At 43.7% G+C, this 16437-nt stretch overlaps 1 long non-coding RNA gene across 2 annotated transcripts; it reads right to left on the bottom strand.

Annotated features, from left to right (window-relative positions):
* Positions 1 to 961: 961 nt before the first annotated feature.
* LOC129784379 (uncharacterized) lies at positions 962 to 14810 on the bottom strand. 2 transcript variants are annotated; one of them, XR_008747044.1, is made up of 3 exons: positions 7486 to 14810; positions 4751 to 4818; positions 962 to 2018 (listed from the first exon to the last, which is right to left on the bottom strand). It is a non-coding gene; the product is annotated as an uncharacterized LOC129784379 (long non-coding RNA). The 2 variants fall into 2 exon arrangements; XR_008747043.1 differs by lacking the exon at positions 962 to 2018 and having other exon boundaries at positions 2649 to 4818.
* Positions 14811 to 16437: the final 1627 nt, after the last annotated feature.

Raw genomic sequence — 16437 nt, 5'->3', positions numbered from 1 at the left:
TTCAGGGAATGACACTGAATTCAATACACACACACAGAACTAGGAGTTTCGGTGCCTGGCACGACTGGTTTTGCTCAAGAAGGTACTGTGAAGGTAAGAACATGGATATCTTAGCAGATATCACAGAATCACAGAATGGTTGGGGTTGGAAGGGACCTCTGGAGATCAGGTAGTCCAGCTCCCTTTAACAGCAGGTTCAGCTAGGGCAGGCTGCACAGAACCACGTCCAGGTGGGTTTGGTATGTCTCCAGAGGAGACCCCACAGCCTCTCTGGGTGGCCTGTGCCAGTGTTCCCTCACCCTCAAGGTAAAGAAGTTCTTCCTCATATTCAGCTGGAACTCCCCGTTGTTGCAGTTTTGCCCGTTGCCCCTTGTCCTGTCGCTGGGAACCACTGAAAGGAGCCTGGCCCTGTCCTCTTGGCACTCGCCCTTAAGATACTTGTAAATATTGATAAGATGGGTATCACATACCATACTGTGCTAAGAAAATAAGAAAAGCATTTGCAGAAAGAAAGAATTGATGTTAAGTTTTAAATCAGCTAAGAAAACTTACTTTTTTTTCCTTCTCTCTCTAGCTGAGACCCATCCTGTCCCTGACAGTACCAAGTGAGGCAGAGCTGGAGGCATCCCTTGGGGTGTCAGAGGCCACAGCGGTGGTGACACCACCCACCTGATACCAGGGAGAAGACTGTGTGGCTGCAGGGTCCACGGCCATGCTAGAGGCCAATCTTTTCCAGCTGTTTAGGATGGTCTTTCTAGGTGGGATTCCCTTTTCTAATGCAAGTCACCTAATCCGAAGTGATACCGTGATGACCTGTTGTATATTTCCTCTCCACAACGACTTTTTTTCATGCTTTCTCCTAGTCCTTTACTAATTTACGTTTATACTGGCACAGCAATACCTTCTGCCTCGCATCCTACAATCGCATATCTCTTGCCAGTAGGATTTTTGTGTAGTATCTCACAGATCCACAAACTTGTCTCATAGGTTCTAACGCGCAAAGGCTCCACTTCCTTAGGCCCTGTGCAGTCCATGTTGGTGAGGGATGGAACACAAAGGACCGGCAGATAGCACATGTCCTTGTCCTTTGAAGGTAAGGGGAAACTCTCAGCCTAGTTTGGACTTGCTGTGAAACTGCTGGATGGAGTGCAAGGCGTAAATGGTCAGCAGAGCCTTTGTCTTGCCCAGCATTTATAGCACTGTCATTAAGGGGACTGATTCCCTTTGGCAACCTCACAATTCATGAGGATCGTTTGGGTTTTCCCTACTGTGCTCCATCAGTGCTCACCATTTTCTTGGGCATCACACCAGATCGGTGTAGATCACTGCACAGGACCCCGTGACTTCAGTCTATACTGGTCTTCTTCCTCAGAACAGGGCATGGCAGGTGGTCATGCCCCTCTGTTTCAAACTACAGATTCCTTGAATTGCACAGGTTTAGCTTAATTTAGCACTGCCTGGTCCTATCTTGCTCCATTTCCTCGGGTGCTGCAGTTCAGCAGTTGCCCTGCTTTTCTACCCCCAAAGCAGATCTTACTCAGCCGTGCCTTGGCCAGTATCTCTTAGTCCTGTTTCATTGCTCTGGAGGCTACAAGTGAGACACAAATAACTGCAGATCTGAAACACGCTGGAGGGATCTAGTCCCGGCTTAAAAAGGAGTCAGAGAAATATGAAAAAGCATAGAAACTGCCTCTTACAGGAGCAATCTGTGGTGGACAGAGAGAATTTGGTTGAGACTTTCCTGATGGTTTTTGGATGCTAATCTTCTTTTGGCACAATTCTCACACCAATTTAATCTGGTTTAGTACGGTTCTAAGTTGGAAACCGACTTAACTGGTGGCATGAGAAACATTACTAAACAGCCTAATCTCCAAAAGTAAACCACTGCTTCCTGGAACAACCACATCATCAACACACCTAGCCACAAAGGTGCCTGGGGAGTGTTTGGGAAGATCTCGGCAGCCAGTCCGGAACAGCACCGTGATCTGGATCTACCTATCCGGATGTCTGGATGTACCCTGTGAAATGAAAATAACTCAGTAAATCACTTTCTTGGCATTGATCTGGAAGCTCAGGAAGAAAGATCAAATTGCACAGCACACGCCTTTGGTATAGTGCAGGACTCATTCCGTATAAATTCTGGAAGTGCTTTGGGTCGGAAAAGCCAGCCTCAATGAAAATGGACCTGCAAGCCAGTCTCACTTGGGTGCTCCTGCTGAGTGCAGCTCTTCTGTCTGAGCCAGGTACTGTGTCTACAATTCTTTCACGCTTGCAGGGAAGTGTTACAGACAGAATTAATTACTAATACAGACCAGCTTGCTGGGAAGTGGTGGCAGAGAGTCTCCTAGAATATTGCTGACAAGCTTTGTACCGTAGCGTTGATGGTTTAATTTATCTTCTAATTCAAAGATTCAGATCAAATCCAATGGTTGCATTTCAAACTATAACCTGTAACTTTCCAAATATAACCTTACAGGCTGAAGAAGGCTGAAAAATATTTTCTTTGTTTCTCTTCCGTGAGGGGAATAGTTTGGGAAAGGTGTACTCTAAACATTCTTCTAATATTCTAGTTTTTAATTTAAATTCTTCTATACAGTACCTTTAAAAGTGTAAAGAGAGAAAAAGAAACATAGAGCAGCCTGCCAGACTCAGGTGGAAATACACTTTACTGCAGCATCATGTTCCTTCAAACTTCAAACGACAGTAACCCCCAAACCTTCCTTATCATCTTGCTGGCTTGAATGCGATACTTTGATCTTTAATTATCAGAGTGGGCACCATGAAGAAAGTCTTGTCAATCTCTTACAAGAAGAGATAATTTCATAAAGTCTAGATTAAGGGGTTGGCTATATTGAATTATTTATAAGACCAGAGTAAAGACAGCCCAGAGGGAATTTCAGCATCAAAGAGGGCTAAGCTGCATTTCCAGAAGGTGGTCAAACCCCAGAGCAAAACTTTGTCCTTATTCCACAGGTTAACTTTTGTCTTTGACATGACCTGATGTAGGCTGGATTAACCTTGACCGGAAAAATCACTTAGGGTGATGTCTTACAAACCCAAGAATTATAGTATCACTGAAGTCAAAGTCTGTGAAAGTGAGTGTCTGAAGATCAAATGCCAAATTGAAAAACAGAAAAAAAAATCCCCAAATGAAATTTCTTCTGATTTTAGTGACTGAATCAGGGACAGCTCTTCAGAGCACGCTAATTTTGAAACACCAAGGGTATTGTTTTTTAAAGCTGCCATTTGAAAACATTGCTTTTACCCCTGGAAGCCTAAATCCTTTTCCTTCCAGTGAACACCAGTAGATTTTCGGTGGTATTTATGTGACTAAAAGTACAGATTATCAAAACTGCACGATCAGACCACAGGTTTGTGTCCTGTTTTGGAAGACCACTTCATCCTCTGGTGTCTGAACCACGATACCATGGTCCGGTTTTAATCAAACATAGATTTTTAAATACCTTAAGCAGTGTATAGCATATTCTTCACTGCAGAGTTAAAGTTGAGCTTCCCATGCAGACCTGGGCAGGTATTTGCAAAGATTTAAGTGAACACGCTGGGCTGTCAGCCAAAACAACTGCCACAGTCTGCCCAGAGGAATGGTCCTGAGCTGTGGAAATCCCAGGGGTGAAGGTGAGTAACCCCTTCTGCTGCCTCGGTGGAATCCAGCAGAGCTCGGCTCCCAGAAGCTCGTGTCTTCACTGGAGGTGAATGACTCACACGAGGTTTTCTGGGATAGGATCCCTTTGCTCTTTGTGCTGCCATGAAATCAGGTCCTCCAAAGAGAACTTCCACTGAACCATGAGGAAATGAGCATGTCCTTCCAGACCGAGGGGGGAACCACGGGACTGCTTTGAAAACACACCACATACCAACACTTACTGTATCTCTGTATCAGCTCATAGCGGGTACCATCTCACAGCAAAACATAAAACATGCCTAGAATTGTGACAAGTGACACCAATACTATTGTGTTTTATCTGACACAGCAAGTGGTGCGTGGTCGAACTCACCAGAGGGCTCAGAAGATAAAGATCAAAAATCACTATGGAAGAAATTTTCAGACTGGATAAAAAGCAAATTTAAATCCAAAGGTAAGAAGGTGAGACATGGTCCTGAGTGCGAACATACCGGGCACACCTGTAAGGTTACATGAGCCAGCTCTGGGTGAGCTGGTTATCCCAACAGCGACCTATCGTGATTGATCGGGTCCTGTACGCAGCAGGATTAACCTTAACAGGGCTGAATTAACAAGGCTGAATTAACAGGGGTGAATTAACAGGGCTGCATTAGCTGCACTGATTCGGGCTCTGCTGTTCAGCTCCCTGCCCTGTGCCGCCTCGCGCGCTGCAGGTGCTCCCCAGAAAGTCCTGGGCACTGGAGACCCAGTAACACTGGGCAGCCCATCCCGGCACAGGTGCAGATGCAAGCTTAGGCATAAGAAGCTTAGATATCCTGGGAATTAACAAATTGAGATGTTTACCTGTCAATATTTGCTTTAATTTCAGAGGTTCCACAACTGCGACTGGTATCTGGAGGGGACCGATGTGCCGGGAGGGTTGAAGTTTACTATGAAGGCAAATGGGGGACAGTCTGTGATGATAACTTTGATGTGAACAGTGGCAGTGTTGTATGCAAACAACTTGATTGTGGTCAAGTTGTCTCTGTCTTGGGACAGTCTTACTTCGGCCCTGGCAAAGGAGACATCCACCTGGATGACGTGGTGTGTAGAGGAACTGAATCTTACCTTTGGGACTGTCGGCACGGCGGCTGGAACAGGCATAACTGTGAACACAATGAGGATGTCAGCGTCATCTGTTCAGGTAAAAAAAAAAAAAATAAAGTTTTATGCAATCTTTAAAACCTCTTTGGATTTTCCTGTTGAAACCTCTTTGGATTTTCCTGTTGACCGTAAATGCAAGAAACGTCAGAGCAGAGCCTGGAAACAAGACTAGAGCTAAAACGTGTGCATGTGGAGAATTCCCTGTATTCAGGCGAGATTGAGGAACACAAGGATGTCCTGGACAAAACACCAAGACTGGTAGCAGCAAGCACAGAGTATCACAGTGGTGAAAAGAAGGTAGTTCAGGACCACTTTAGTCAACTTCTGACTACAGGCGGCTCCCAAGATCAAAAAGGTGACCACTTAAGAGGAGATACAAGCACATCCAGATGTGAACCAGGCATGTCTGAACTGAAAAGAAAAAGTAATCCCCTTGTCATAAACATAATAGGAATCAAAGATCGCGTAGCTAGAAGCAGCCTATTTTGAAGCAATATAAATAACTGCACGATAAAAGCAACTTTCTGCTTCTTTTCAATGTTCATAGATGTGGCATACTCCCCGGCTCCACCGTCAGTAAGGCAGGGCTTCGGAGACATCAGCCCATTAGCTCTTCACGGTCTCCCTGAATGCTCAGAGACTGATTTTTAACTCAAAAATCATGCGATTGCAGCTTCTTGGCAGACAGTATTCTAGAAAGGTCACGCTCTGAATTACTACTTATTGTTCCAAATTACTATTTATTCACCATCTGTAACATAATTTCTGGGTTTTGGATTACTTATAGGAACTGTATTTGCCATTCATCTACTAATAATAATTAGGGAAAATATAAGGCTAGTCTTAGCACTCCAGGTCTGAGTTTCTGACCCCTGGTTTTTTCACAGTTCCCAAAATAATCACAGCACCCTGTAAACATTAAGGTACAGGCTTTACTCATGTTTCCTGGGGTTTTTAAGTGTTGAGTTAATTATGCTCTTCATAATCCACAGCCACAGAGAAGTGGGTGCTAAAATGCAGTTTTCTACCATACGTAGCACAGAAATGAAAGATTGGTTCCCAAAATACCTTCTCCTCAAGACCTGAACCCACCATACCACGTCGCAGTAGCCCTGAACTGCATATTCTGCACGTCTACCTCTGCACTGACGGCATCCCTGGCAAATACCTCTGAAGTTCATTTAGAACTGCCATTAATTGACAGAAATCTCACCCACACTACCAGAAGTTAAGGTCTGGCGCATTAACCCAGTGCTGAGCAAAACCTGATGTTTAAATTATTGCACCAATGTCTCAGTTCGCATTACCGTTCTTACAATTCTCTAACGATTTATTTCCTCTAACTTCCAGCATCCTCACAGACGCCCCAAACTTCCACTTCTGCGTCAACATTTTCCACAGACAGCACTGTTGTGACATCTACCACAGCATCCCTGATTTCAACTGGCAAAGGCAAGGGAAAAAAGACAAACTGAAAATGTCATGTGCGGAAATTTGGGGTGATTATGCAATTTGTTTAGAGCAGACAGGAGGAACACCAGGAATTCAGTAAAAATATTTAATAACTCTGCATGTAATTAGCCTTGGAAGAGCCAATGGCCAACACCATCTTCATTTTCATAGGAAAATGTGGTTGGAGGGAAAATGGGCATGTGATTAAGCCAACTGCATACACAATTATTGACTGCACGTATGTATGGTGAGATCTTAACAATCAGTTCATCTAAGGCACTTATATGTAGGGGAATGAAGACAGTGGGTTGATCGACATTGATAATATGCAGCTGTGGCCTTGCCTGGATGATGTGCAGCTGTGATCCAACAGCAAAGCAGTTAAATAGCTCTGAGGAGTGTGGAGGTGGAGGAAGAGTCTGGAGAAGGAGGCTTTGGATGAAGCAGAGATGAGGAGCAGTGTGATCTGGCCTCTGGAGGATGGAGAAACATTTGGACAGTAGAATTTGACCAATGGTGATGCTTTCTGCTGCTTGCTATTTTGTTTGTGTTGTATTATTTGCTGACTGCCATAGCTCAAATTGCAACACTTTTACCTGGCTATCTTCTTCAACTTGAATTCTTTTAACAATCTTGCTTTGTTTTTCCTGGTTCTTAAGTTAGTGCAAAGGTAGAATGGAAATCAGGTGTTTTATACCCTGCTGAGAGGTGCACCAGTTGCATCGGTCTCCCAAGTTCACTTACAATTACTACTTGGAAGATGTTCTTCTGAGCAACATTACCAAAAGTTAGGGTTCAGGGAACCGACCGTCTTTTCCATGAAGTCTGAAGTATTAATGGTTTCATGGATCTTTGAAATGGCAGCTATTCCGTTTAGTAACGGATTTCCCCACCCCCTGGCCACCTCTGCAGGTTCCTCCTGGGCACCCAGCTCAAGCTGGGCAGGGGCTGAGATACCGTCTGCTCCAGGGATCTTGACAATCCTTGAGGATGGCAAGGAATACTCACGTGTTGGAATTCACTTCCAAAGCACAAGACTAATCAGGTTCTTTATTTCCCCTAACAACAGCCACTCTGCCTCTTTCCAAACGGCTATTGCATCTCTAGTAGTAAAAGAATGCAGTCAGAAATAACACAGGTATTGACTATATTTATTATTGAACATTAAATGAAGGTGAAGCCCTTGGTTTTCAGCAAAAATAAGTCTGTGCATTGACTCACTGTCCCACAAAACCCAAATTACTTACTTTCATCAAGGCTGCAATTCACATGTTCACTCCTAATTGCTGCTGATCTTTCCTCTTCTTTGTATTTCCTCAACTTTCTCTTAGCCTCAGTTACACCTTCTGCATCCATTGCTGCCACGGAGAAAACTGTCCCATCAGCTCCCAAAATCCCAACCGCAGCTTATAAAGGTAAGAACAGCCATTTTGCAAGTGCTATTTAAAACAAATAGTCTGTTGATTTGGGGGTTTTGGAAGAATTAAGATGTGACCATGTAAATCTGTAAAATATTCATGGAAGACAACTACAAATTAAACATCTCTGTGAAAGAACAACCCCCTTACAACACCTTAACTTGAAAAATATCAGGCTGTCAAGACATATCAGGAATATATGGATATGACTGATTTTAGACATTCAGCCTTACCCAAATGCTCTTTTCCTCCCATTTCCATGTTTCTTCCCTCTTCTCACAGCCCCTGAAAGTACTGCAGGATCATCCATTTCACCCGCTCCATTTGCAGGAGATGGTGGTACCTCAGCTCCAGAAATCTCTTCCACAGCTGCTGAAGGTAAGAACCGATACTATGACATAAAATTTAATAATACTGGTGTTTAGTTTTGTTTAAAATAGACTACATTGGTAGGATTACAATAACTGTATAAAGTATAAGATAATCAACAGCTAATAAATCATCTCAGTGAAGAAAGAATCCAGCTTCTAAACCCTTCCTTTCTAAAATATTGGGTGGTCAGAGCTTGGGAGATATGTAATTGTGAGCAATTTGGAGCTTTAAGCTGCTTGTGCTATTTGTAAGAACTCAGGTATCAGCAAAAGTGCCCAAATACCAGTGCTTTTGGCTGGGAAGTGGAGAGCATCAGTGATTAAATCAGACGGGGACATCTTCACTTCAAAGACTCGATTAATCTTTGAGAATTCTTTCCCAGTTTTAAAGAAGGAGATGCTACCACCTGACACAGTACAGAAGCTGGTTCTATGTACTTTCCCATTCATTCCTGTTGGACTTTTTCATCAAGGAATTAATGATGGGAGAGTGTAAAGCACAGCACGCAGCAGCTGTTCTGTAGAGCTGCCTACCAGCAGAAAGTTCACTTGACTGCCCACTGCCTAAGCCCCCACACCTGCTGCCCAGATCCTTATTGTCAATATTAACAAAATATCACATTGCCCGAGTAATTAGCTACTTGAAGTCGTGACTCAAATTACCAGATTTTACAGGCTAAAATCCAATTCACTTTTCCTTCAAGAACATGATCAAAATCCTATCAGCAATCGTCAGCTCCAGTTGCTATCAGTGATGGATGTTTTTCTCCAATAATGTATTTCCTCAAGTCTTTCACAGTCCCTTTAACATACCTGTATTCCTCCTCTGTATCCACGTCAGGAAATGAAGAGGCTGAGGCAGTATCTACACTAGGAATCCTAAGCACAGCTTACAAAGATGAGGCTATAGTTACAAAATCAGTTTTGAGTCTAAGTAATCTCAGGGAAAGCCATACTACATGGAAAACGTACGCAATGAAGTTTTAATAGAGGGCTAAGAACTCATTGCTTCATGTTCGGTGGCTGAGAAACTTAAAAATCCAAATTTTAAATATTTATTTAATGTTTAGACTTAGGTAGAGGTACAAGTGATAAGTCCACGTTCATTCTCCGAAACAAAGTTTCCTGTATTTTCACATTTTTCTGGCAAAATGACAAATCCCAATGGTTTTAATGAAAAATTTAATTCTGGTTGATATTCATGTTTGGTCGTTATTGGTCATTGTTCCTGATGGTGGGTTTTTTTTTCCGCAAACCTTCAACAGAAACAGGCAACCTGACCACATCTGCCCCGGTCACAGAGAGTACTGAGCCATCAGCAGCCCCAGCACCGCCGTCCACTCCAAGCAAAGGTAAGGAACAGCCAGACACAACCCCTGCACTTTGCATCCTTAGGAGCAAACCCGCCTCTGTCCTGTACCACCATGCAAGGCACCGTTCGGGGCTCAGAAAGCCCCTGAACTGCAAACTAGGAGGCAATCCTGGGCGTACCTTGTATGCTTGTTCCATCCATATACCCCCCCTCGACACCTCTTAGTGTTCCCATTGGGGAAGGGAAAGGAACCTCAACAGAGCTCCGGGTCCAGCCCTTCACCAGCGCTGATGGTGCCGCAGCGTGCGTGTGTATGTCCCACCCTTTCCCCATTCTCTTTGTTGAGGCAGCTTTTATTCTTGCATCTATTTTATAATACATTTTGCAAGTTTTTAATGAATGAGCAGTTGTAGTGAATCTATTAAATTCCTTACATACTGAAAAATCTTAAAACCAGAATTTCACCAGACAGGGCCATTTTGCATCAGCCATCAGCTGAGCTGGGACCTTCCTACCCACCACATGCTGTCCTACCTCCTCTTCTAATGAAGCAAAAATTGATAGCATCGGTGAGCTTTAAACTCCTATGCAAAGCTCCACCAGGGGAGATGACTGTTGTACTTTGCCTCTGAACTTGACAGGTGCTTTCAAGACACACCCAAAAAAAAAAGCATTGGACGCTATATTCAAAGTTCTTTCATCGACAGACGTTTTCTGTAGTGCCTACAGTTGCTCTTCTAGCTCTCTGTGGACTCTGGTGAGCAGGGTCACTGCTGACCATCCTCTTCCAAAGCCTTCTTCAGAACAGTGAAAGACACTTCCCACATAAAACAAATGCAATTCTTTAAAGCTTTCCTCGGAGCTCGTGATTTTCAAGCCTATTATATTCTTGATTCGTTCACCCAAACTCTCCCATTACCTCTATCTTCCCCAAATGTGCAATCATTGACCGAGCAGCTGAGGTCTCCTTAGCCAGGGCAAGAAAGTAGCTCCCACATTCCACCCCAAGAGCGAGCCCAACACTGGACTGGCTGGACATGTTTTTTCCATGGTCCTGTGCCAGCTGAAAGGATGATTTTGCCTTTGTGCATTGTTTTTTCTCTTTCCAATGAGCAGCCCATTCCACCTGTCTTTATTGAATTCCAGCTTGCTGATTTCTGACGTTTATTCAGTTTATGTAGATCATTTTGAATTCTGATCGTGCCCTCCAGACAGTGCACAGAACTTGCCTTTCCTCCTGCCACTCTGTCTGCACTGTACCAGTTTTGGTGGCAAGGGCTGAGGTTCTCATTACGGGTGGTGGCAGTGCTGCTGTTTTACACCCATACCATCTGTTAGTCCAAGATGCTGCACAAAATGATAAGCAATTACCAAGGCAACCAATAATTCCTCTCTTTACCACCTTTTTTTAACACTGCTTGTCTTCTACAGCCTTATCTATGCTGTCAGAAGTTCCGAGCTGTGACTCTGTACCAGTGGTAGCAGCACTACAAAGTGTAGTACAGACTTGCTAGCAGCTCCACCCACTATTGCAAACAATATTTTCATGTTCAGATCTAGGATCTATCCACCCTAATTTCTACAAATGTCTTGGAAATGAACAGACTAATCTTCAGCACAGCAAAAACATTTTAGTCACTGTTTCTCTACCTTTTTCCTGCCAGTCATTTCACTTCCAAAAGGACAGAAATGAAAACTTTCCCTACTTGGAAGAATATTTGGCAGAGCTTTGATCAGGTTTTGCTGCTTGCCTTACTGGTTCAGACTGGGCTCTACTCCAGCTGAATGAAAGGAGTTTGCACTTCTTTGCACGCACCCATGAAACTAAGAAATTAATGTGGTCCCTCAAGATTCACTTTTATTTGCTTGACATTCAGAAGTTGACTGTGAATTCCTCAAACGAGTGATGGATGAGCTGACTACTCTGCAGGCTTAAATAACCTAATACATGGTGTAGATACGGTTTCCTAAGAATTACTATGGAAATATGTGCTTGCAACTATTAAGTGCTTTGCCTATGCCTGCTCAACTAAGCTTCTGAGCAAACAATTTCATCTTATTTACGTATACTGTGTGTAACAGGGATGTTGTTCAGCAGTTAAAGGGGAAAAAGGCTCCTCTATAGCTCTAACTAATCGTCTCATTACTTTCATTTCTACATACGGCAGGTAAACTGTTGTTTGTGTTAAAGTCTCAGGAAAACTAAGTGCTCACTGACTCCTTTGATTATATTCTACACTTCACTAAGCAGAAAGCATTGACTTTGAAGAGATAAATATCGATTCTTTTCTTTTAATGACTTGCTAAAGTAAAAAGTTACCTTTCAGCTTTCAGACATCCCCACAAGAGCATATTAAAGATTCTTGGGACTGTTACTTAATCAATCTTTTATTTTCTGAAAAAGTGCCCCAAAAAATTCAAATTGATGCTCATATTTCAGATTAATTAAATACTTAATTTACTTAGAAACTTTTGTAGGAGAGATGCCTCCCTCCCAGTAAAAACACTTTTATATCAGATGAATCACAACTGATTTATTTCTGACTAATTTAGGTCAAGATCTGGATCTAGGATTTTCAATCTGCGTCTTTCTCACTATTCCTACCTGGATTTAGATAGCTGGCGTAGTCCAGTTCCTAAACTTTTTATTTAACACCTTTCACTATCGCTGGTGAATACTCAATGCCTGGATCAACAGACTAATTACCTTGTGTCTCAATGATATTTTTTTTCCCTCCTTGAAATCATATTTGGCAGTCTTGTAGAAGTTTAGACCTAGATCTTGGGAAGTGAGCCAAGCACGTTGCTGCTGGCATTTCTTTACAGCCAACTTTTGCAGAAGTAAATGACAAGCGTGGTACTTGGATATAGAAGGAGCTTTGATCATGGTCAGAGAAAAGTAATTAAGAAGAAAGAGAGTCCTAGGAAACACGGCCCTCATTCTGAATGGATGTGCATTAGTTGATTACAAATGGCTGCCAGGTGACAGTAAAATGTCTTGAAATGAAAACCTCGTAATTACTGACCCACCAAGGAGTAAGACAGGTGTGTATACTTGGTACAGTTTATGATGGCCACAAACTAGGAGGAACTCAATTATGTTGTTGGCGGCGTCTCTGATTTCTTTCTCTGAAAGAAAAACACACTCCAGGCCCATAAAACTAATTTGGAACTTCAGATCTCTAAAAGCCTTTCCCTCTGAAAGTGAGATAAATGTGTGGAGTATTCTGTAAGTACCCAGCTCTCAGAAATGAGCCTGGTCTGTAGAAATAGCTCTGCTACTATTCTGGGGAAATGATGCTGTGCCAACCATCTGTTACTCCAGAGGGTGAGCAAGGATGGGAAAAGGAGCTGGACCAGGCATTATTTAAAGGAAGGGAAAAAACCAAACACCAAACCGTATCCCTTAGATTGCAAGGTATCCCAGGGAAAGGTTGGCTCTGGGTATTTGTATTCATCCTTTAGCACTATGGTATAGATGAAAATGATGGTAAAGAAAAGGTAGAAAACCTGCTTTATGCATCACTATTTAAATCATCATTTTACATCATCCCTGTTCGATCTCAGTCCTCCTAGTCCTGACTTCCCATAAATTATCAACTATGACTAGTAAATCAGAATCCCTTTTCTTATATTTAGTAGGAAATTAGTAACTTCCTTTAGGATTTTTCCAAATAAAGTCCCAGATTTCCAGCAATTCTATATTCTGGCTGGAAACACATGTACAGTTGGAGAGCCCTGAGTCACTGCAGCATCCGTGCAGCTGGTGCCATGGCATGGCGAGTGGTGGCCCACGGGCAAAGCTCGCCCACGTGGTGGGCACGCTACAAGCATGAAACGTAACTGGGTGAAAGGGGTTGTGGATCAGACCTGGCACAAAGAATGCTGATTTACAGCTTATCCTGGGAATATCTTTCCCTGGGGGAAAAATCAAAGCAAATTTTTAATAGGGTTAGATTTTTAGTAAAGACCTCGAGTGGAGTCAAAACATGACCCAAGCAGAGACGTGTCTCTTTGTTGTGTATGTCCCTACCTATAACAATTACAGATCACATCTGCAAGGTAACCGCAACCATTAACACCTGACATGTAAAAAAGAGTTTGCAGCCTTCTCCCTTTTGGCGATGATTCGATTCTTCTCAAACGGGTTGCTCTGTATCACTACTGCTTTTTTTTTCCCCCACATAGTAACTGAAGAACATTATTAAGCATCCTTTGCAGTAAAACTTTTCTGTTTTCTTTCCTAGAGCCAGTTACTACCCTGACTATAACAGAGCCTGTTCCAGCTGTTGAGCTCTTCCTAGATGGGTCTTGCAAAGCTTTCACAGCTGATATATTTTATGCAGTAACTTAAGCACTGGTAGGAAGGTAAAAATTTAAAAGCAAGTAAATGCATGCAAGATGAGTTTCCGAGATACTTGAGGTTTATCTGAGTTTTGCTGTTAAATACTGCTATCAATAGGAATGGTAATGTTAGCTATGGACACACATATCAGAGCCTGAAAGAGAAAAAAAATCTTTACATTTACTCCCAGGTGTATACGGCACACTATGAGAATAGGCATTTATGATAGCTGATGAGCTGACACAATGTGGCTTGTTACAATAAGATTTTTGCCACTTTCTGTGCAACACAACAAAGTTGGCTTTTGCTGTTTGATAAACGCACCTGGAAAGTCCATTTCTGAGGCTGCCGAGTGCCCACGCATTTCCCTCTGCTTTTCCAAGACATGTCCCTCCGACTGGTGAACGGAGGGGACACGTGCTCGGGACGCCTCGAAGTCTTTCACAACGGGAGCTGGGCAACCGTCTGCGATGATGGCTGGGACATGAAGGACGCCGCGGTTGTGTGCAGGCAGCTCGGATGCGGAGATGCTGTCTCAGCCAAAACTGATGCCTTTTTTGGGGAAGGCACAGGAGATATTATCCTGGATGAGGTGATGTGCAGAGGGGACGAGTCCTCCCTGGAGCAGTGCTCTCACAGGGGGCTGGGCACTCACAACTGCTGCCACAAGGAAGACGTGGGTGTTATCTGTGAAGGTAGGCACCTTTTCCATTTTATTTCACGTGAACTAAGTTGCCTAAGCCATGGATGCAAGCTGGTATGTGTGAACGGAGGAGCCTGGCGCAAGCCTGGAGCCACTGTGGGAATGGGGACCCTTGGCAGTGGCCATGCAGGAGGAGGGGAGGCCGGTAAGAGGCAGGAAGGATGGCCAGGGGCACCCTGGTCCCAGGAGGGACCAGCCCCCGTGGGCTCCGTACACCCCAGGGCCATCCCATCCTTCCAGCAGGGGATTCCTCTACCAGGGAGCAGAGAGGGCAGCGCAGAGCTACAGGCATTCTCTTCCAGAGAGGACCACCAGCAGGTTTTGGCAGACCAACCTGGAATCTGCCTTTGGGACAAAGGCTGTTTGGCTAAAAGCCTCAAAGTACTCATGTCAAACTTGCAGCTTTATAAATGTACTTTATTCTTTTTATGTACTCAAAGATCTGCATCGTATTTATGTGCCATTTATTGAGGAAAATGAAGAAAATCCCTGTCAGCTGAGGAAATGGTTTTGATTGAGGTTCTGGCACTAGATGAACGTGGTGTATCTGATCCTAGACATCAGTGTAGACTGGCAGGGCACTGCATCTTTGTGGACCCAGGAGGTCCACAATTTTGCTTCTGCCCAGGAGGAAGTGAGATCCTGTAGGGAAGTGATACTTACGCTGTGCTGTCATGTTGTATTATAATGATAAAATGAGTAACAATAGCTGAGAGACTTACATATTCCTGAAGAAGTGATTGAGGTTTCTACCACTCCTCTGAAGAGGTCCATATTTTCACTTTGATTTTTTGTTCTTTTTTCTTCTCCCCTTTTTTCTGGTATCATGCACTGGTTTTAGTTGATGGTTACAAATAATTACGACAATTTGAGAAACAATCTTTGTTTCCAATCTTTGCAACAAATCTTTGATGAGCTGCATATCAGCTGCAAGCCCCAGGAGAAGCATTTAAAAAGAAATCATGTTCAGACTACCAGCCTGCATCCCTCATTCCCTCCATCCTCAGCCCACCACAGTCCGCACACCACAAACCATTTCTCTTCCACTGTATCAAAAGGCTGTATTGCAGAACGAGCCATACCAGCTTAAACATTTCGTTGATTTGCAGAACAAAATGTTTGTTTCCCAACCTTCCCAAGCTGCATGTAATTTATTATAATAAATACCATATTAAAAAATATAATAACCGGCAGCAATACCAATGTCTGGGCAGAAGCACCTGCAGCTTCTCTGAGGTTTCAGAAATCGTCACCTCAGTCCGGGTTTTGGGGAGAGCCCTGACTGTGCTGCTGCTTGTGTCACCTTGGAACTGAGAGCATTGGTCGGGTTTTCTTTCTTCTGATGGTTTCTGTTTTCTCTTCTGACAGCCTCTGAGGAACCTACCACACCTGAAGTAACAGGTCTGGAGTACTTCGGTGCTCGTTTATCTCAGGTTTAGTCAAACACAGTTTATCCCGCAGCAGAGTGCTGATTCCCCTGGACTTCAGCAACTCTGAGCCAAAATCCAGGTTCTCTTGGAGGTGAGAGATCCCTCACCCCATCATTAGCCCCCGAGAATTCAAGGCACTCGGGTGAACACAAACTGATCTTAGAGGTCTTTTCCAGCCTAAATGATTCTATGGTTCCTGGTGGGATGGGTGGACCAAGCTGTCCTGCCGCACTGAGCTCTTTTGCAGAGATGCAGCCAGCCACACACGGCTCCCATCCACCCTCAGAGGTGGTGGCGATACAGCAAGCTGCTTTGCACAAACACCAAACTATGGTGTGAACTGCTGTAGTGTAGTTGGATTGGGGATCTCGTTACATCAGGTCGAATTACACCTAAATGATAACACTGCTTTGCTTTGTCAACCTATGCTTTGCTCACTCAGTATTGGAAACCAATTCCTAAAGCATGGTTTTTATTCTCTTTGACAGTCCTGAAGTCCACGACAGCTGGAGCACCAGGTATTTATGTCTGGTCACTCACTGAACCGTGGTGAGCAGAGCTGCTGTCAGACCTTGAAGGACAGCGGGACGCCCAGCTCACACAGCACTCCTGCAGTCAGT

This window comes from Falco peregrinus, chromosome 1, assembly GCF_023634155.1.
Source record: "Falco peregrinus isolate bFalPer1 chromosome 1, bFalPer1.pri, whole genome shotgun sequence".
Taxonomy (NCBI): domain Eukaryota; kingdom Metazoa; phylum Chordata; class Aves; order Falconiformes; family Falconidae; genus Falco; species Falco peregrinus.
Note: the sequence above shows the minus strand (reverse complement) of the source record. Positions and strands in the feature narration are given on the sequence as shown.